At 40.3% G+C, this 21,517-nt stretch overlaps 1 protein-coding gene across 3 annotated transcripts in view; it reads right to left on the bottom strand.

The window, feature by feature from the left end:
* LOC120904080 (zwei Ig domain protein zig-8-like) overlaps window positions 1-19,253 on the bottom strand; it is a 36,695-nt gene extending 17,442 nt beyond the window's left edge. Inside the window, exons 1-2 of one of the 3 annotated variants that reach the window (XM_040313825.1) lie at window positions 19,182-19,253; window positions 17,231-17,573 (exon numbers count right to left, since the gene is read on the bottom strand). The gene's annotated coding sequence lies outside the window, so the exon portion shown is untranslated. The other 2 variants (XM_040313826.1, XM_040313827.1) reach the window with 2 other exon arrangements.
* Window positions 19,254-21,517: the final 2,264 nt, after the last annotated feature.

Here is a 21,517-nt window from a genome sequence, read left to right as displayed (position 1 = left end):
ATCTTCTTTACGCTATATTTTGTTGTTTGCTTGAAGTTCATTATGATACCTGCAGCTGCAGCTTTAAGCATGCTCTTTGCCTGCATAAGCCTTATTACAGATTCTACTTGTACTGTCTTACTTATAATATCGTAGGATAAATTAAGTACTTAATGCGAGCGACACTATAAAATGTCACAAGAGATAGAGCACATTGCTCGTTATTAAACACAATATTCGATGACGTCCACACATCTGTGTTGCCACATTTGGTTTTATATAAACTGACTTCAATTCAAATTGATAGCTCACAGCAACATTGAAATCATTTTCGACTTCCGGGATATTCTAATCCTGATTGGATTCAATGTAAGCGATACTACACACCACAAGCTATCAAATTCTCCTGTGACCAGCAGTGGCAATATTGTTTAACGATAGCAAAAGTAGTACAGGCTGTTTGTTGAAATTATGTCCATTCGGCGCAAACCCCATCTAGACAGAAAACGACCGAAGGTTTTCATGCGAAATCTGAATCCTACTCTCTGTGCTTCTCGATGCATTGGTTGCGCTTTGGTCGGATTCCAATTCAATAAACCCTTTTTAGCTGACATCAACAACATGAGCACAGTTGATTGCAGCTGACATTGAGCTACATCATTGGCATAAGTCCAATCCTTAAAAGCATGGATGTCGTTGGGAGCTGTTGTACTGATAGAAAGTTAAACGACATTTTACTACAAGTAAACAAACAATACTGTTACAGTCTACAAAACGTTTTATCGGCTTGTAAACAAGGACATTTAGTGAGTGTTGTTTAAATCAATCACAAAAGCAATGAAGTGAGAGGATAATTCTTCTTCTTCTTCTTTTGGCTCAATAACCGTTGTCGGTCAAGGCTTGCCTGTACCACTAGTGGGCTTTGGCTTTCAGTGACTAATTGATTTCCCCCCATAGCAGGATAGTCAAGTCCTACGTATGGCGGCACAGTCTATTTGGGGATCGAACCCATGACGGGCATGTTGTTAAGTCGTACGAGTTGACGACTGTACTACGAGACCGGCTCATACAAAGGAGAGGATAATACAAATCAATAATCTACAATAATGCAGACCAGTCTATTCCTTCCACCAAACTGTCCAACATTAGTTCACTCATATCACACCACACCGTAGCACAGATGTTCTTTATCACAGGCTTTTCTTGCTGCGTGTGAAAGCTGGGCAACGAAATCAAAAACCTCTCAGATAGAAAAAAATCTAGTTCACTTCAAAAGTTCAACACGTTGCCAGGAAACATTTCCACTTTGCTCCCAGTGTTGTCTCTATTAAACAACAAATCCGAAATCTCCAAATGTCCTTTGCTTTTCCTTTTGTTGCATGTTCAAATTTTTGCTTTCTATTTCTGTTCGTCCTTATTCCAAGAATATTTTCTTTGACAAATTCCTTTTCTCACTCGTACCGCCCCAAACCGTGCTTGAATTGGCTGACATTGTACGGCATGCCGCTGTTACCCGACCAGATCCATCACCAATCTGTGGCCATTCATCTTTCTCAAGCAGCTTGGGGTGTAGGACGATGAAGACGACGACGATGAATCGAGAGGCTGTTTCTATGTCTGTGTCTGTGTGTCATGATTAGCGTCATTTATGGCTGGTATAAGCTTCAAGGTTCCGTCCAAGACGCGACGTCTACTGCCTGTGTCTGAAAATGAAACTCCGTCTCAAGTTCCCATAGTGCCATTTGTGGATCACAACATCTCAACCGAATATCCAAACATGATTTGAATAGTTTTGCTCGGACCATCAAATAGCTCTGTATCAATTTCATTCGTATGTTCCTTCTCGAAAGAGACATTTGAGACCTTCACTATTGACAGAAACCAGACACGTCAGTATCGAAAATATTTTTAAATTTGGTTGTAATAAGGCAAAGGCAAACAGCTTCAACAAAGCTTTGAAAATCATTATCTCGCACGCAACACTTTCGGCTTCAGCAAAGTTTCTCTGAGTAAGCTGGCACAACATCTCAAAGAAATAAGGCATGACATCAGCCCAACAGAACAGCCATGGTCGGTTACTTCGAGTAGATCGATTTTCTCTCGACTAAATGCAATCCAATCGCATTGCGTGCTCCACTTCTAGAGTCAACTAGTTCCCATCCGCACCATTTAACCACCCCCCCCCCCGTCAACAAACGAGAGTCGTATTTCAATTGTTGAAAGTTGCAAGCACGGTGAGATTTACGGGATGCACCAGCAAATAGGCAAACGGGAAAAGGAAACGGTTGCGGTCCTCTTTCCAAGTTCAATCGCTTCTCAGCACAGCTTAACGAACCAACGCAGTCACGAGATCGGTGAACACGGTGAAATATTATCAATGCCGATAATATTTCTATCTTCCGAAGACGTTTAATATCCACAAGCAGCATGCTGTCTGCTGCCGCTCTTGATACTTTCAGCCACTTTCGGTCCATTCCGTTGAGCCTTGTAAATCTATACCCTGCGCAATCTGGAGCAGTTAGAGAAACGAAGAAGCGCAGTAAAACATCCTGGAGGCACAGATTGCTTTTCGCTGAAATATGGCCTCCAGTGAATGGGGTTGCACCATTTTGTGAGCAGTAATTTCCTATTTTTGGAACGGTTTGCTATTTCAATACCAATGATGCTTTTCATGAAATCGCCTGTACAAGGTGCAAATCATAAACGGCTGTCAGCGAATTTATAACTGAACGTTGAAAGCCTATAGGGGTTACTATCAAGTGTTGTATTTAAGTAAAGTCTGGTGAAATATTTTAAAGCCATAGGCAAAGACTTCAACATGACATATGGCATATATTTGTCATTAAGGAACGAAAAATACAAACAAAAACAAGTAATTGAATATCTATAGAATAGATCTGATTCATGCATTTCATCTACACTACAATCGCTCGAAAATCATATTGCGTTAGCTCTACTACACACCAATATTCATAATGGCCGGATGTAAAGAAGCATGCTTGCAATAACAACTCCAATTACGCGAAGTTTATTCGTTGCAATTTTGAGATTTTGTGGTTTGTTGTGTAAATTTTCCCACCAATTGCAATTCCTCGTTGTTTAAATTCCGGTTCATGCCATCAAATCGATCATATTGGAGTTGCTATTGATAGATATTGAACGCCGCGTGGTGCAGGGCCTCCGGTTTATCAATATGATGCAACGAGTTTACAACATTATTCATCCCTGGACCTTACATCTTGGTTCATATTGTCGGAAACCATGCTCATGATTCAGCAACCGGAAATGCACCGACAAACGCATCAGCTTACGCCCCCCTAACAGCATGACGTTGATGTACCTTCTGCCAGGACAGTCTGACGGTACGATGCGAAAGAATTGTAGTATCCACCAGTGCTTCTCAAGGAGGTTGTTTTCGCCTGTAAGAGCATTGGCAATAGACATAGAGATAGGAAGGGTGGCGTAAACAGTGTGCTGTGCATATTGTTCCCCGGATGCACCCATATTGTACACGGATATGCAAATGCTCCGAAAGTGCCCGGGCGCCGAATTTGGTATGAATACGGTTGAAGTGGGCTCAGCAGGGTTGCGTCGAGCGTCAGTCGAGTCATAGAAGGTCTCGCTCTATGCTGTTAGCCGGAAGTGGGAAACGTTACCGCACCCGGGTGCATCTGCTGCTCAATGGTCATTAATAATCTCCTTGTACGCGGCACTCCCCTGTTTTGTCATCCTAGTTTTCCACCATTACATCCGGATCGTTTTGCGTTATGGCTCGGTATGAGTGTGTTTCTTCCCCTTAAACCCCGTGCTATTGTTGATGTGCCTCTTATAGCTACATCTTTTTATGGGTAGAATTGAAAAGCTTGTCCCTCAGTGCTGCTCCTCTTGCTCCAAACACAATCAGTTTAGATCATATTTTTTCAATTTAAATTTTCTTTAAACGTACTCCTTATGTAAAAGTGTGTGTCTGTATGAAAATGTGTGTATGCTTCGGGCACTCCCAAAACAAGCGATCGCGCTCTTACATCACGCAACCGGGACAAAAGGAGCACATCGAGCCAGTAACGGTCAGCTACTGGAATAAATTTCAATTTTCAATTCTTATATTACATTTTCCCCTTTTTCTTTGCTACTTGCAGAAAAGCACCACAGAGGGTGATTATAGAAATGGGTGGGAAAGAATGAAACTTGTTGGTCATTTGAATAATATGCACAGTTCAGCATTTTTGAAAGCCAAGCAAAGGCCGGCATAGAAACAGCTCAGAAATCTGATAATCTTCCACTTAAACATTCCCAAAATGCAAGAAAAGGTTCTTCTAATGTTATCACAAATGTGTAACATATTCTAACAAAAGCATGAATTGAAAATAACAACCGACTTGCCCTTTAAGATACATCCTACGCAACGGTAAGCAGGCGAAATGGTAATCGTTTGAGGTGCAATAAACGAAATACTTACAATCATTACCAGCATCGTTAGATATCCTGTCTATCCTGTGGAAATATTCACATTGATGGTGCGTGCGGAACAATAAGCGTAAGATGCCTTAACAGTGCCGCTAATGGTCGCCGACGGGCACATTTGGGGCAGAATTAATTGTTTTGTTCCCTTTTATCGTCTATTTTCGAGCGCAATTGTGTGGTGGAGATCGTTTATAACCAAGGTGAGCCCATATTATAACATTTTTATTAAATTCCTTTTTGGGAATTTTCACCAGAAGATCGAGTAATTTGTCCATACGTTATCATAGAAAAGTCTTAAGCAATACGGCCCAAGCTGTTCTTTCTGAATAAAACAAAATCATAGAAAAGTATAAAGAGATATTTTTTGCTTTGACACACAAACAAAATCAAAGCTGAAAGTACACTGGAACAAAGTACACATTAGCTCATCTCTAATGGCTCCGGTCCCTGGTGAGACAGTCTCTCTGGCGAGTTCTGGGATCAAGGTGAATGTCAAACGATTGCTGCCGGCTTGTCTAAGCTGTCTTGTTTAATTTTCATTTCAGGTCGTTTAGTTGTCTTTTGTTTTTATTTTTTGCTTTTATATGTTTGAGTGTGTAGAGTTTTGCTGCTTTCATCTACCGAGAGAAACGATTACGCGAGCTTTGCCTTGCTACTAGAATGTTTATGCTGGCTCTATTTCATGTGGAGCGCACTAGAGATACTTTTAATGACAGTGAGAAAGAGATCAAAGGGAAAGAAAGAAAAAGATGGAGAGATATGATGAGGCAGTGGCATCCGTTGACGTCATTCAGTAGGCGAAACATGCTTATTATATTTCTTCAGCATAGGAGAAAATATTTGGTGCATATCGCATCGCATTCAAGCACTACTAGGCTCTTCAGAAAATGATGGTTTAGTCTCAAGTTTACGTTGTCTGTTCAACCATCTCTACTGTACATAAAATACAATCGTGCTAGAGGCAGTATATTCTAGTCGAAGCGAACCTGCGTGGATTGCATCCGTTGCTGATCCTAGAAAAAAAAACATCAATATGCGAAAATTGCGAAAATGTCGGTTGAAAACTGGTAGAACTTAGTAATTTTAATCTATGGGTAGCTTATGACTCGAACAAAGATTCACATTTCCACTATCGCAGCACGTCTGAATGATGAATTTTGTTCCGCGCTCTCTCGCATCACTCCAACGCATCCTCACACCATATAAACGAAGAGTTATTGAGCACTCTTTTAGCTCCAACTGCCTCGAGCGAACTTGCTAGCAATATATTTATACAACAGCGAGTTGCAATTGGATCAACAATATTCTCTTACACAGCGACTGCAATGAGAAATCGGATTCCAACGATCCGAGCAACCATGACAGGGGAAATAAATGTAGGAGCATCGAGGGTCCTCCTATTCATGCCGTACATCAGACGGCGATATGCAAGCCAGAAGTATCGAGTTCTCAACACCTTCCTAGGACTTTTTTTTGCCCTCCTCATAAAAAGTGAATGAGAGCTACAGAAAAAAAACGTAGTCACAAAGCCGGAACATGCTACACGTGCTAAACTGGAGTCGAAACTAGACCCCTGAACGTTGCACCCACCGTCGTCCCGAAGCGTCTTCTTTCCACGTGATATCGAATAAATAATGTAGGGCTATTTATCAGCCCCAGGGGCAGCAACAGCATACGAAGCACACACACAGGGAGAATTATTGCAGCTCAGGTCAACCATTACCACCTCGTACGTTTTACCAGTCGACCGTTGCAATGAAGTGCAATAAAAACACTACGACAATGAAACAAAAACCATCCAGCAACAACTAAACTGCATCCGGATAAGAATGAAGGCAATGAATGAAACAGTTGCTGGAAGTTGGTATAGTTGGCGGCGTGTTTCGACTTCGGAAGCCTTTCCTCCATGGTGAGACGTGATTTAATGGCGTCCTAGTTCTTCTACACTGGGGCGAACTCGTGTTTGCATTCATTACGCTAGTGGCCAGTGGTCTAGTAATCGCTCTTCTTGACCGTCGTGATCGTGTTTGAAGCACACCGTTTTCTGTTGCACAAGAAACAAAACCTTGAGGCATGGACATTGTGTCCAGAGTTCGATATGGGTTGACGCGTGTTTGCAGGTATCGTGTGAGCTGATTTATGTCGACATTGGTGACCCGAATGGCTGTCCAGAAAAATAATGTAGGGTGACGAGGACCCAATACAAACCGAATCCGACCTGTAACTTGGTTGGAGAAAACCTGTACACGCCTTGGACATATGTTCAGACATTCAAACTCTTGTTTGAAGCTATTGGTACATGAATTATGCACATGGTTCAGTGTGTAGTACATGGCCTAAGCTACTCACACAAGAAAAGGACAGTATACATTGAAATTTATTCGTGCAAATATTGAACATCTTGGTGTTTTTCCCGGAAAACAATGGATAATATCTTTCGCCAACGAGACAACTAACACCTTTTGTCCAAGTGGACACCTTTACCAACTCTACAAATCGTACCGATCTGATGCAATACGTATGACAAAGTCTAGATCACTGGAATCAAACACTCTTTACAGTAAATAGTGCTATGGAAACCTCTTTTGCCCTTCCACACGGTAAAAGGGTCCTTCTGAGAACGTTACTCTTATTTGAGGCTAACAGGATTTTGCAGAAATTTTGTGCTACATCGATTGGCTTCTTATTTGTTTTCCATTGAAATGTATGGCCTGCATGGCCATGAAAGCTTTTTCATTCCGTCGAACTAGTTCTGTTCTTGCAATCGAGATAGTTAAAATTAAGTGAACAATTTACAATACTGTGTGAATGTTTAAAAAATGGAAGAAGTAGCAAATCCTACAGCATTTCTTAATGAGCAGGATTGATTTCTCAAGTCATTGATGTGTTGATAAAGTCATTAATGTGGCTTAAACGTTGGCTTAACACTCTAATGCTCAGCGTTGATTAAGGATCATTATTTTTTCCTTTCAAATGATGAAAGAAAGTATTTGTGTCTAAACTGCATTACTCAAAGTTTTTTTTTACATGAATTCACTTGTTCTCGAAGCATGGCACATCTTTTGAAACGAAACTAATATCATAGTCATAACAAGGGCTCGAAATTCGAGAACGTCAAACTCTTTTCGCTTTAACAAAAAGTCATTCTATTCCCTTTTCCGTTACTCATAAAACCGTTTCCGTACAAGCAATAAGCCACATTCAAGGAAAACATCGTATGGCTGTTTTCTATTGCACATCCTCCATTGAACAAAAGCCATCACATTTCCCCCCAAGGAGCGGTCGGTAAACTGCAAAGCCACCTTGGGAAAGATGGCTCTTACCTGGAGAAAAGGAGGAAACGAAAGCAACGACGCGTTTCATAACAGCATTTTATGAGAAATTCCACACGCCAGGTGGTTTTTGGTTACCGTCTCAATGGCTTTTGCGTGTCCTTGCCGTAATCCTTGCCTGTCGGCACAAAACGGAAACCAAGTGCTCACTAGCGACTCACATCGGCCCGTGGTTCATTATTCGGGCTCGTGCGTAGAATTTTGTTACTACCTTCGGGCTAAACCTGTCCTCGAGCTAAATGCGAAACGTACGCACTGTGCGAAAGCTGCCGGATGCTTTATGGTCCCAGTCCATTGCTCGTGCCAAGCGTTTGCCAAAACGAAACTGTAAAGAATAACAGGAAAAGACCACAGCTTTACGCCAGAGCCATAATACGCTCGTGGGGACTTGTTGGGGCAGATCGGTATCGTAAATTTGACACCTTCTTTTCTCGCGCGAGACAAAACAAGCGCCAGTGACCCCCACACTGAAACCGCTTGTGCTCATTTTTTATGTACACCGAAGTGTGTGGCATGCAAATTTTTCGCTTACCCACACACATTCACATGCCACCACCAATATTCAAACATTATGTTTCCTGCGAGTGTCGTTGGATGAGGTTTTTGGTGAGATTGTTTTGTTTTGCTTTCCCTTTTTTGCGTTCGTGAGTGTGTGTGTGTGTTTGTTTGCTGAACAGCTTTTTGCCATTGCTGTCAGCACTCTATTGATATAACCGAAGCAATGGCTGGTTGTGGTCGAAAGCAACTCCAAACGGGCCTAACAGCCACAAAAAAGAGCCACAACATGTTGAAACTTTCCATCCCACACTGGCTGGCAGCGCTTTTGCTGTATCGCTATGTCGAGCTTTTACATGCAACACGACTATCATGGGTACGAAGATGGGTAGCAGACACAAAAAACAACATAGACTTATCATAGTCTGGCACTGGAGCTGATGTGGGAACGATGTGGAAAAGTTAGTCAAATAGATGGCAAACTTTCGCATTGAACATAAAACAAGCACAACAAATGCATTCTCTAAAGCCCTTCAGTCAAACAAAAAAATGCATATGAAAAGTGAAAAAAAAAATGCAGTAAACTGAGCAGACAGGCATACATTAGCTTTAATTTATCTCATATAAAACATTCCATTCCACAGCACCACCCAACGTCAATTGAAAACTTCTCAGGAACAAGGTGCTTTTGTTCTTCTATTTCCATTCAGTGGAACCTCCTTCCTGGAGGTCCAGAGCGGCGAGAGAAGAGACGAAAGAATCCGGATTTGGAACAAAGAATGTAACTGAGTCAAGCGTGCAGGTTTGGAATAATTTCTTGGGAAAACTTTTAATCGTTTCCTTGTCTTTGAACCGGCAACGGTAGAGACACGTCCCCCGAGACAATGCGCTTGCCAGTATTTAACAGTACCTCTTTTTTGCTGTTGTTACCCCAATGGAAGGTTACCTCACCGCACGGAAATCCTTTCTTCCTTTGTGGAAGTTCATTAAGAGAGACTTTAAAGTTTAACCCATTTTTTGTGCGGCATTTGTGGTAGAACCAGCAAACCAGTGGTGCATTCTTCCGCCACACTAAGGATGTTACATATACGTCCTAAGAAGAAAGGAAGCTTTGGTAATTTCTTGATTGATTAAGTTTTGTTTAGGCTTTTTTCTTCTTCTTCTTTGGCTCAACAACCGTTGTCGGTCATCAAGGCCTGCCTATACCACTTGTGGGCTTAGGCTTTCAGTGACTAATTGATTCTCCCCCATAGCAGGATAGTCAATCCTACGTATGGCGGCACGGTCTGTTTGGGGATTGAACCCATGACGGGCATGTTGTTAAGTCGTACGAGTTGACGACTGTACTACGAGACCGGCGAGACGGGTTTAGGCTTTATATTTATCTTTTTACGACCAATAATTTCAAAATTCCATGCCATACTTTTGACTTTCCTCAAAAAATCCGATCGTAAACAGCAGAGACTTGTGTTCACCGCAACAACCGCAGAACAAGAGCGAAGCAGTGAAGCAACATGACATGATAGTTTATTGTTTGGCAAATTGTACATCAACCCGCGGGCTTTATGTGGTGGTAAACTGTTTCATGTGTCTTCAAACCACATTTCTAGTTCTCGCCAAATTGGAGCAGCAACAACGAAAGCCTGCAAAGTTTCCAGCTTAAGCTTATGTTTAAAAGCACTGGAAACTTCGTATCCACACGCACCGGCGCATTATATTATAAAACTTTGCATTTTACGAACCACCGGGAGCATGGGAGTAGGATGTAGCAACACATTTCATGAGAACGAGTTCACTCGAACCCGAAAGAACATGGTTAAAAAAAATGGCATGCAAGCGTATTTGGTGTTTGAGTTATCTTAGAGAAAAAGTAAATCCTCGTTCCTCTGGTTGCCTTGAGCTTTGTTTGCTGAATTTACGGGTTGTGGTAGTTGGGAAGAGCTTAAGGAATCGTGCAACAGAATGACCTTCTTTGTGGGATTGCATCGGGTCAATAGGTTGTAAGCGTTTCTTGATTGTTAACAGATAAGCATAAAAAACGACTACAGATTTGTAATGAAATAATATTGTTTTTATAGAGAGTGTAGAACGTGGATTTCATTTTAAAAACATTTTTAGCTTTTACCATTATTCCTATTAAACACTCATTAATAATTGACCTAAATACAAAGTAACTTAGATTACCATTTTCGATGATATCCATTTCCTGCAACTGCTCATAATCCTTTATCCATTATTTTGATTAGACAGTCAATCTTGGCAACGAACAACTACCGGGAAACTTTTCCATTCATTACTGCGTGCTTTGTTTCCACAATCACTGCTACTGGGAAGCCTTGGTTGTGTCTCAAATCCATTATTATCAACGCCCACGATGAGTAAATTAACATTTCCGATACTTTTTCCCACCACGACCGCTGACTCCCAGTGTCCATCCTGTCTGGTCCGCGTTCTGCTGAGCATCTCCACGTGTAGTAGAGCATTATTTACAAACTTACAAAACATTCGTCAAGTGTTTCATATTTCATTCTTTTGCTCTCAAAGTTCGGCTTCCATTTCTATTGAAGCAGCCTTTTTTGTGCAACAAACTTCAATCCAATAGCCGAATCAGCCGAATTTTGAAATTGCAATTTCTACTTCTTGTTGTTCTCAGACGTTGTGTTGAGAATGGTTTTCCCATCAGGAGACCACACTGAAATTGAAATGCTAATGGTTGCAAGAGTGGGCGCTGAAAGGCAAGCAACAGTATGCTAGACAACGAAAACAATGCTTATTTTTTATTTATCGCCATTCTTCTTATCTTATCCATCTCTCTCGGTGTTGTCTCGGTTTTACCGGACGGGAAGAAATTTCATCAGAAAGCAAACTCATCTGTACGCAGCAGACAATGCAGAATGAGCAATGATGAAATTCTTCTCTTGCATTGTGCTTTACGTGTGACTTTTCTCTTGTTTTTTCTTATAAATCGATTAAAAAAGGCAGTTTAAAAAGTTCGTCTTTTTTGAAGGCCATTGTACTCATTTTAAAGATAGAGTCTAGAGTAGATTGGAGCTTTTATTACGTAATTGGATAGGTTTTCCACAGGTCTGAAGTGATTTATGCTCTTGATACTACCAGGTCGAGAGACTCAATCACGAGAAAAAAACGCTTCAACCCCAAAAAAGGACGAAAATTACTCGAAAGCATACTCATTTCCCAAGCAATTTCATAATTTCAAAATAAGTATCTTAAAAAATAAAGAATACATTGTTTTTTTTTCTAAAAAGATTAACTATAAATCTCACAGTATTTAGGCCAGTATTTAGATTAATAATGTTAATGGTTTGAAAATCGTTCCAAAAATTCTACTTACAACGTCCTGCGCTACAAATGAACCTAAATTACACAACTATGTTTTATTCTCACCATTCAATATAAAATGAGCGCTATTCGAATGCAATTTTCCCCGTTTCGGTCTTTTGTTTTACAAATACATAAAGCATTTTCAGTGCCAACAAAACTTGCTGCCTCCACGCAGAAAGTGGTTTCAATTGTTTCTACACTGCACTCTCCTGCCATGCGTTGAGCTGCATGTTGTTCCAATTTACGAAGTATAATGCACACCACCTTTACCAAAACCCCATTTATTGTTGTTTTGTCTGAGCCGTACCAAAACGTTTTGGTTCTGTATGTTTTTGTGAGCCTGCATAGTCCTAAAATAACAAGCGTACAATAGGGACCACTTTAACACGATTGCTGCAGTTGCAGCCTCACTCGATTTTAAGCACTTGAAATTCTCTACGAAAAGGCTGCAACTCACGCCATGTACTTTGTTCTATAGCGCCAACGTTGGGCAAGTCTGTGAAAATGTGCGGTTGGTCAATTTGCCGTCGCTTGGAACGAAACTAAATTGCTGATGACCAGTGGCTGCAAAGCGGGAGCAATTTCAGTTATGAGATTCAATATAGTTTAGATAGTGAAAAAGTTATGATGCGCCGCAGCTGGTACGATTAAGATCAATGGCCACGATTTACAAAGTTTTGTGCTTTTTGATGACATAGATAATATTAAGCAACTGCATTATTATAAAGCAATTTTTCTAGCTTTACATTCACTATACAAGGCTTGTTATTTCAGTTTGATTTTTAGTTCAACAATCAGTTCTATGCTAAAATTTTTCAAACCATAATATGAATAATTTATGGCGTTGTAAAACACACGAAGCACACAAAGTTTTCTCCATTCTTCACACACAATTCCCACAGGGGCAGTTAATTGCTCACTTGTTACTACTTGCCTAATAAATTCCACTGCAGTACGTAAATAGTTGAACCATACGCTTTACTCAAAATCGTTTAGAAAACAAACAAACATAAACTCCCGACACTAAAAATTGATCGCTCAAGTTAAAATTCAGGCATAAATAAAATGCGCAGTTGGAAGGTTTATGCACGAACACAGAGAAAGGCATAATAACCTGGAAAAAACGAACACTACCAGCGAAAACTGCCCAACGCTCAATTTCCATCGAAGCGAAAAATAAAATGCTGCAAAATTCATTTGCCTTTTCGACTGTGCTTTTATTCACCGAACCTTTCCCGTGCGATGAATTTGTTGCATGGTACGCTTTTCGTTGAGCTATGAAAATTTGTTTTGGCAATTACGACCATTTAGGCAAACTAAACATACAAACAAACTGACTGGTTTTTTGCCCACGAACCAACCTTTTGTTCACTTGCTTTTAAATCGCTTAGTAAAAAGTCGATAGTTTACTACAGTTTAACAAGATTATGGTTTTTTTAAATGAGAAAGCGTTGGTAGTGGAAAGTATAATTTTGTCGGTCAAACTTGTAAAGGGTTTTTTCATCTGAACATTTAGTTATTTATCAAGGTAAATTGAGTAAATTCGTTATCAAAGCAGAAGCTCAAATCAGAGTTAAACAGCACAGGTTGAAAGTAAATAATTAAAGCAGCCCGTTTCACTCGTTAATAACCTTTGGTTCTTTGAATAATTATCACCGGATCACGAATTCAATCCCAGCAGCGGTAGCAGGTGCTAATCCTTCTTACTTATCCTAATCTCTCATCGCTTCAAATTAATGAACACTTTGCACCGATCGGATAAAGCGTTGGCTTGAGACATAACAACCCCATTCTTCTCAGTTTCTTTCGCTTTGCCCTAAACACCTGCATTATGGCTCGCTTTAACCATAAGAAGCCATAAATCTGCAAAACAATCAGTTAAGCAATCTGATTAATGAACAGCCCTAATAAATAATTAACTGGACAATAGAGGTGAATCAACTTGTTACCGATGATGGGATGATGGTCATTCTTTGATGATTGAGACTGATAACAAATAACAGTGTTCCTTTCTCTCCTTTTCAATAATTTGGCTATGATTTTGAAACTCAAGAGCTACCTTAATGATTTGATGGGATAGTAATTACCATAAAATGTTTTGACGAGACTAAATACCCAAAATGTTTAAAACCTCTTATTTGTTTTTAATTGAGCAAAGTCTTTGCCAGTTTTGTTTGAAACACCAATACGAGCAAAGGCTTTTAAGAAACAAACAGCTAACAAAAAATGAAAACAGTCAAAATCATGATTACCCATTAGTGGGAAATGTGCGCATTCCGGAACACAGACTTCACAAAATCAATTTCTCTGCCTTGAGCAGCAACAACGACAAAATCCCCTCACAGATCTTAATATTGTCATGCAGGATGACATTGTACATTCTCTAGCTACAACCAGACCTTGCTACAAGCGGCAAACCTTTGTCGACACGTTAACGAAACAAGCTTCCAAAAAGTGGACCCAAAACGAAGAAATCTTTTTTTCGATTTTCACATGGAGTTCGTTTGCTGTATTTTTTTCTCCGCTACTTCTGTGTTAATCGTTAGACTAGATGCACACCGACACAAGTGTTTGTGGTCGGATCTCGAGTTTTTACTCGGCACTTGCGCTCAACGTTTTGGATGAAAAGCCTCTCTTTCACAGATCTTTGATGACTCGTTTTACGTGAACCTTTAGCTGGTGTTGATTTTTTCCTTTCCTCATATCTGCATACCTAGCTAGCTCGAAACAGCTGCAGATCCGGTCGCCGTTCGTTAGTGATACATTTTTGTAGCTCTAAAACTGGAGAGAAACGAACCCAGAACAAAACAAAAAATGGCACAAAATTTGATCAACACCAGTCGAAACCGTTAAGCCAACCGCTAATCTCATTCGCAAAACGTGTTGCCCGGTATCGTTTTGAGCCTGTTCGGAATGTCATTCATCAACAGAGAGGTCGAAAATATGTCGCCAGTTATGTGCACCGTTAGTACGACGAATAGACTCGTCAAAACGTAAAGACCACAGTTTATGCGCCCAGTCACGGAAACGTATCGCGAAGGCACAAACACTCGTTTCATCCATAAGCAGGCTTACAGCATTTTTCTTTATTTTATTTTGTTTCCGTTGTGGCCTTTCATTCTCTTTGCAATCTTTTGCAATTTGGTCAAGGCACGAAATTTGACGCTTTTCTGCATAACTCAATTTTTGGATGCGCTATTAATATTAACACGACCTTGAGAGCGTGACGTAAAAGATGTGCCACGGTGTCCGATAACAGGATACGGCTGCCGTAGTACGTTTAACCACTGATTTCAACTATCGAGACATTATTCATGGTTTGTTGAGTTTTGCTGTTTCTTTATTCTGCCAGAAAAGTGAATGAAGCCAGGTCCGGACAGTATAACGCTAAAAGTTGTCCAGCATCAGTGCAAATGAACCAAAGGAGAGAGAAAGAGCGAGGTGACAAAAACACACCATAAAAGCTTTCAGCTACTGGTTCTTGGTCCTTGGTACGCTATAGTATTGGAAAATTTCATTTTGTTATTTCATGGAATTATCGCTTTGCTTTTCTACTGCCGGAGCGAGAGAATTGAGAGTCTAAATAAAATCGATACGGGGAAATAATAATACTGCTTCGAGTGAGAAAACTATAGCATGATGACCCATATCTAGAAGTATAGATGGTACAGCTGGTGGGAAAATGCTGTTTGCTTGTAAGTATTTTCCACGAATTCGGACATAACGGGGTTTAAATAGAAAACAGTGTTTGTGAAGGTGGACATTTTCTCTTTCAGAACGATATGGAGTAGTTTTATGAAGTGTTGAATGTGTAGAATATGTTTTTAAAATCAATTGGAAAATTATACAAAACTCTTCTTATTTTTCCTATCTTTTTATGCCCCAAACCGATATACGAGAGTAAATGGTACACTGCTAATGGAGCCGCCCAGTCGTTTATGTAAAAATCTCCTTTAATGGAGACGCCTGGTTGCTTTTAAAATCAAAGTCACAAACAATTCCCCCGGCATTTTACTTACATTCGCTCCTCGAGCGAACAATCTTACTACACTAGAAAGGATTTGTTTTTTATCTCGTTGAATGCCAACACACCCACACGCATGGCTAACACAAGCAGACGCACATCACACCCGGCTCATCTAACCATTAAGAAGAAAATTTAGTCTGACACATCTGCTTAGTTCACATTCGACCCGGATGTTGAATATGTTCTATTCCAGCAAATAAAGAAGTGAGCAACACATCAACTCTCTACTGATGATAACATTCAACGAAGCAAATTTTGAGCTCGTAGTTTATGTGCAAACATTCGTCCAAACTCAGTTACACATATCATGTAAGGAAAACTGGAGAAACAAGTATTCTAAACTTCACAGATTTTGTTCCACTCAAACCTTCTAATGCTTGGTTAGTGCATGAACCTTCAAAGCATCATTTTTTAAGTGAACTAAACCTCAGGAAAAATTCGCTTATAATCAATTTTTTTCAAAGACTAAAATAATCGAGCATTTATATGTTAGAAATCGAAATCTTAACGTATTCCATTAAGTTTAATTAAGGTTATTTAGCAGCAAAATAACCAAATTTCTTGGTAAAAAAAACTTAACTTCTCAAGCACTGCAACATTTCCGTTTCAATTTCGGCCCGTGAATTTTTAATTTAACTGTGTATGCATTTGTATGTATGTATGTATGTATGTATTATTAAAAATAACCCGTTGAGTGCTTCTAAAACACATCAATTTATCCCTACACGTACGCTAGCGTTCAAACTTTGCCAGTTTCTCTCCCAAAAAATAAGCAAAAATTAAGCTGCTCATAACTTTACCGTTCCAAGCTGCTGTCCCACGAGATGGTTGACGATTTCACCATTTTTATGCTGTTTTATGGTTTCACACTGCACCTTGCGCCACAGCATGAGCAATTCGATAAATATTTATGAAACCGTTCGCAACCCGGCCGAGGTAAACCTGCAAAGCTGTGAGCCGGAAAAGCAGACTCCCAAAAGATCACCGGAAAACCGGAGGTGAAAATGCGGTTTTAATGCTTCGCCTGTAGCGGTGGCAGGGGAAAAATAATTTCCTGCATAAACTGCCGCTAGGGCAGCTCACGCAGCTTGCATGGGTTTATGGAAAGCAGGAAACATGAAAAAATGTTAAGCTGGTTGGTTGAAGCAACAATCCTCCTTGTACGTTTGATTTTTTCACACATGAAAATCATTATTATAAACAGGACGAAACGCATAATCTGGAAAATGGAAGCCACACTCATTCGTTTTCTGTGTTATTGAAACAAACAATTAAAATAAACAGAGCATACAAAGAGATTCAAAAGTTCTGTTTCCTTTTCAATCTGTTCAACCTATTGACACAATTATTCACTTGAAAAGGTTGCATCAACACGCACTGATAGCGTAACAAGAGCTGTATTGGATTATTTTGTTGTGTGGAGCAGCATAGTTTAATGTTTTAAATTAAATAACAGCACAAATTTTATAAAAAAAGCAAAACAACTTATAACAATGTGTCGAGAACATGGTAAGTTTAATTGTTTTAACAATAAACGTTTAAAAGAATAACACATGCAACCCTAAAAACAGACTATCCTCCATCTACGTACCTGTAGTAAATACGTCCTTTTTGCTTTTTATCCAAATCTGGCAGTGTTTGTTTCGGCCGCTTTTTTAAAAATGCATGTTCAAAAAATGTATCCAATAAAACGCAACGCAATTGACGTTATTTTACCACAACCGCATGCTGTTCACGCTTGTTCCTTTGCGTGGTTTTGCGATCGCAATTCACAGGCTCTGCTTCTGCTGACCGCAACACAAATTGTCAATTACCGTAACAGACACTGTCGGTGAGACGCCACCACACACTGATACATCCAAAGCTCCGAGGTTTAACACCAACAAGAAACATAAAACCACAATCTCTCTCAAACCACCACGTAGCAAAAAACACTGTTAAACGAAAGAGAAGAAAATGGATTAAGCATACAATCGAAGGGAAGAGAGTGTTGGTACAATTTGTCGCCTCCCTGGCAAAAACAGGACACGATGGCGGCTCATGCAAACATTTTCCGGTGTACACATACTGTCTCACAAACACACACTCAGTATTCTGCATTATCCATCGATAAGCTGAAACCGATATTTAACACACGAATAGTCTCCACCCGAGTTGGGAAAGATTTCCGGGGAACACTTGTTTGTTTATTTATCGCTTCGTTTTTTTAAATCTCGTATGTTTTTTTTCTTTTCTGGACCGCATTTCAGTTGCCAGACTGTAAAAAACATATAATAGGAAACGGGATTTCTTTCACTACACTTTAGGTGTCATACCCGGAGATGCGGGTTTTATACGTCGAATCTCATCTGCTCAGCGGAAAGCTTAAACGGGACACTTTTACTGAAATAAAACAACACATACATCTACACTCTATACTTCCCAGAAACATTTGATTCCCTCCATGTACGGGTCACATTTTACGAAAGCTTCAGCGTGCAACACACGGGAAAAAGAAATCACACCGGAGTGAATGACCCGAATTGCCCCCTTTCACAAGGCACCTCAGCAGCGTATGCGTCACGCAACCACTACAACCCCGCATACCAAATACTGCAGTACAACGGTACGGGTCGGAAAATTGCTTTCTAATCCCATTAAACCGGTCTCACACATTCCACATTCCAATGGCATCTCTCAACGATCCAACTAATACACATACCCGGGTCGACGTAAGTACAGATCTGCATTCGTTTTATTCCACTGCGTTGCGTATATCATCATCATCATCATCACCATCATCATCATCATGGGTGGGTCGTGAAGAATTTCAAATCGCCTTACCAAACATTCCAAGCGCAACAGCCTTTTGCGCCAAGCGCACACACGGCTTGATGCGCTGCACTTCATTCCGAGCAATTAACGATTAGTTCCGTCAACCCGATGGCAGAAAGGTGCCAGTTGTGTGTAAGTAATGTATGTTTCACCATATAAGGCTTTACCGAACGACCTTTCGGCATGCCATTGTACAGGTGTGAACGAATACTTCTGCCATCCAACAGCATCACTGTCGTATGCTTCTCTTGAGGGCACTTTATTCTTTTTCAAGACTTTTCCTTTTAATTTCACCGTTCGTCTTGCCTTTCTTCATGTATTAAACATCCTTCTTCAAGCAATGGTCAAGAGTAACTTAAAAATAAAAAGCACGATGACTGTGTCATATTGCATCACGGTCGGTTCACTCCGTCCGCTTCACCGGCAACCAAAGAAGAACCCGTACGACATTATGACACTCTGCAAGCAAAACGAGAGTATTGGAGAGCCTCTTTTCTCAACACACTCGTACATTCTTAACTTCGAGCCGTTAAAACACGTCTGCCTACGATAGCCACCAGCGCACCGGTAAAGGAATAATAATCCAATATTCAAGCGACGAAGGCTACCCCATCCACCAGCAACGATTGAAATGATCTTTCCGCCGACTGATGAAGAAGAAAGTACTGATTGTGTATATCTCTTCAATGCGGCATTCGACGGAACGCGAAAAGTCGTTTTCTTATCACCTCCCACTGCTACTACACGCTAACACGCACGCACGGACAGCCGTTTCCTGTCAACTACCGTCAACGCTAGTCACCAAGCTACTGAGTTGCTGTTTCGTTTCATTCGCCCATGGGGTTGACTTCGTTGATTCAAGCTGAGCTGAGTGACTTCCCCTAACCGAACGAAGAAGCTTTCGAGGCACTCACTGAGCCATCTGGGGGAAAGAGTTTTCATTGTCACACCAACACAACCGTACGGTTCATTCAAAAACTTGAAAAACGGACAATATACGTTTACGTTTCGAGGTTAGGGTGTTTTGTTATGATTTTTTGTTTTGTTCTTTGTGTGTGAGTAGAACTTGTTCCTGTTCTTGTCTCTCTGTCATGTCCCAATCCATTATCAGCTGATGAGTTTCGATGAGTTTGATTGAGTATTACGTACGTTGTGGGAAAAGTTGGTCGATAGGAAACTAAAAAAAAGAGTCTATTTAAATGGGCGACATTTGAGGAATCTTTCTGGATCGTTTTAGATACAAATGTTATCAAATTGAATATTTAGAAATAATTTAAACAACTAAATAACACGGTTCGACAATGTGGCTTTAAAATCTAACTAATATCACCAAATCCTTAACTGAATAGATGTGTATAGACATTTTTTGAATAATTTGATTTTAACCATAAGAAATTTTATATAATTCAAACGATTTGAGCAAAGCATAATTCCAAGGATTTTCATTTTCGTTCAATCGGACAAGTCATTTATAAGAAAGCTCGTTTAAAAAAGAATAACAAAACGTCGTCCATGCTTAAAAGAATAAGCATAACATATTCCAAAAATATTTAAACTTCAACGTATCAGTCGTCCTTTTATCATTCCTGTCCATTAATGAACTTCAACATAATCTGCTAACATGTCATGTGTCGACTTGATAATGGTTTAGACAGAAGCAAGGCTTACGGGTAAGCTTTCCCAATCCAGTTCACTGTAGCTTACTACTGATGCGATTTATCAAACTACCATCCAATCTCCCCTTACTTCGTAATGCTCTCCCTGCAAGAGGTCGTATTAAATTAGCGATAGTGTCATGAAAAAGTACCAACAGCATTATGAACTCGTATGCACATTGGCCCAAGGCTACTGGCGCAAGATACCATCAACGCCCAACAAAGCCGTCACCAGTGTGGCACATTATATCCCACCATACACACAGATTATGTTGTGCCACCGAGTACGATGAGCATGAACTATTCTCCTCCTCCATGCTGACGCATAATGCCTATCCAATAACTTTACCAACCAGTTTATCCCGAACCGAGTGCTGCAACGCAACGAAAGCTCCACATGCACCCCGTGGAGTGAACGGGGATCAGTGGCATTCGCTGGTTTAAACTCTGTAGCCACAGCTCGCACACTACTTTCATGTCTTCGCGGACATTTATCCTTCCAGCGATGTTGCTTGTCTCGCCCAACAGCTCACAGCGGAATCATTTTCATGTGACTGAACACCGAGGACAGGGAAATTTTTTTCCCAGCAGGGCAGCAATCCTGTCTTTATCTATTCATTTCATCCTTCATTCTTTCATTATCTTCAACAAACGCCTAGAGCGCACATTGAGCTTATTTATACCATCGCAACTATAGTTTCTTAGGTGGCAGTAGATACCCCACGGGGATGTACAACGCTCAGTCGGTGAAGATGATCCAGAATGACGTTGGTAACAATTCCAAATGCCACCGGTCAGATATGTATTAGAGCAAAAGATGAGCGTTTGATGTTTGCTCTATGATGTTAGCTTTGAGATAAAAAAACATACATATATATGCATCGAACTCTCATGTTCCAAACTTTCTTTGTGACAAAGGCTCAAAAACTCATGAACAACATTCTGAAGCATAGAAAAGTCTTTGTTCGTAATTTTGGATGATTTTCGAAAATTATTATCAAGAAAAACTTTTCTACACTCCCAACACACTTCGCAATGGTATTTAAAAACACTCACATAAAGAAAAACATAAATATTAGAACATCGATCAATAACCTTTCAGAACTGCTGTTTTTCAACGAGTTTTATTCGGCAAATTATTTCCTGGAGGAAATTTCTGATTATGTCATCGGCATTGCATTGTACAGACCACACGCAAACCACACCCTAGAAGCAAACATTCCATAAGGAGATACACATCGTGGACCAAACGACGTCGGCAATCATTGTCTCAGCGCTGTACAGGTCATTTTCCTTTGCTCTGTCTATCTTGAACATCGACTTCAACGACTTGAACCGTACCTTTGAGTCGTACAACCTCAACGGTATGCAGTGCAATTCACCTAGATTCCGTTCTCGTCAATGGGAAA

This window comes from Anopheles arabiensis, chromosome 3, assembly GCF_016920715.1.
Source record: "Anopheles arabiensis isolate DONGOLA chromosome 3, AaraD3, whole genome shotgun sequence".
NCBI classification, from domain to species: Eukaryota; Metazoa; Arthropoda; class Insecta; order Diptera; family Culicidae; genus Anopheles; species Anopheles arabiensis.
This window is presented reverse-complemented; position numbering and strand designations above follow the sequence as displayed.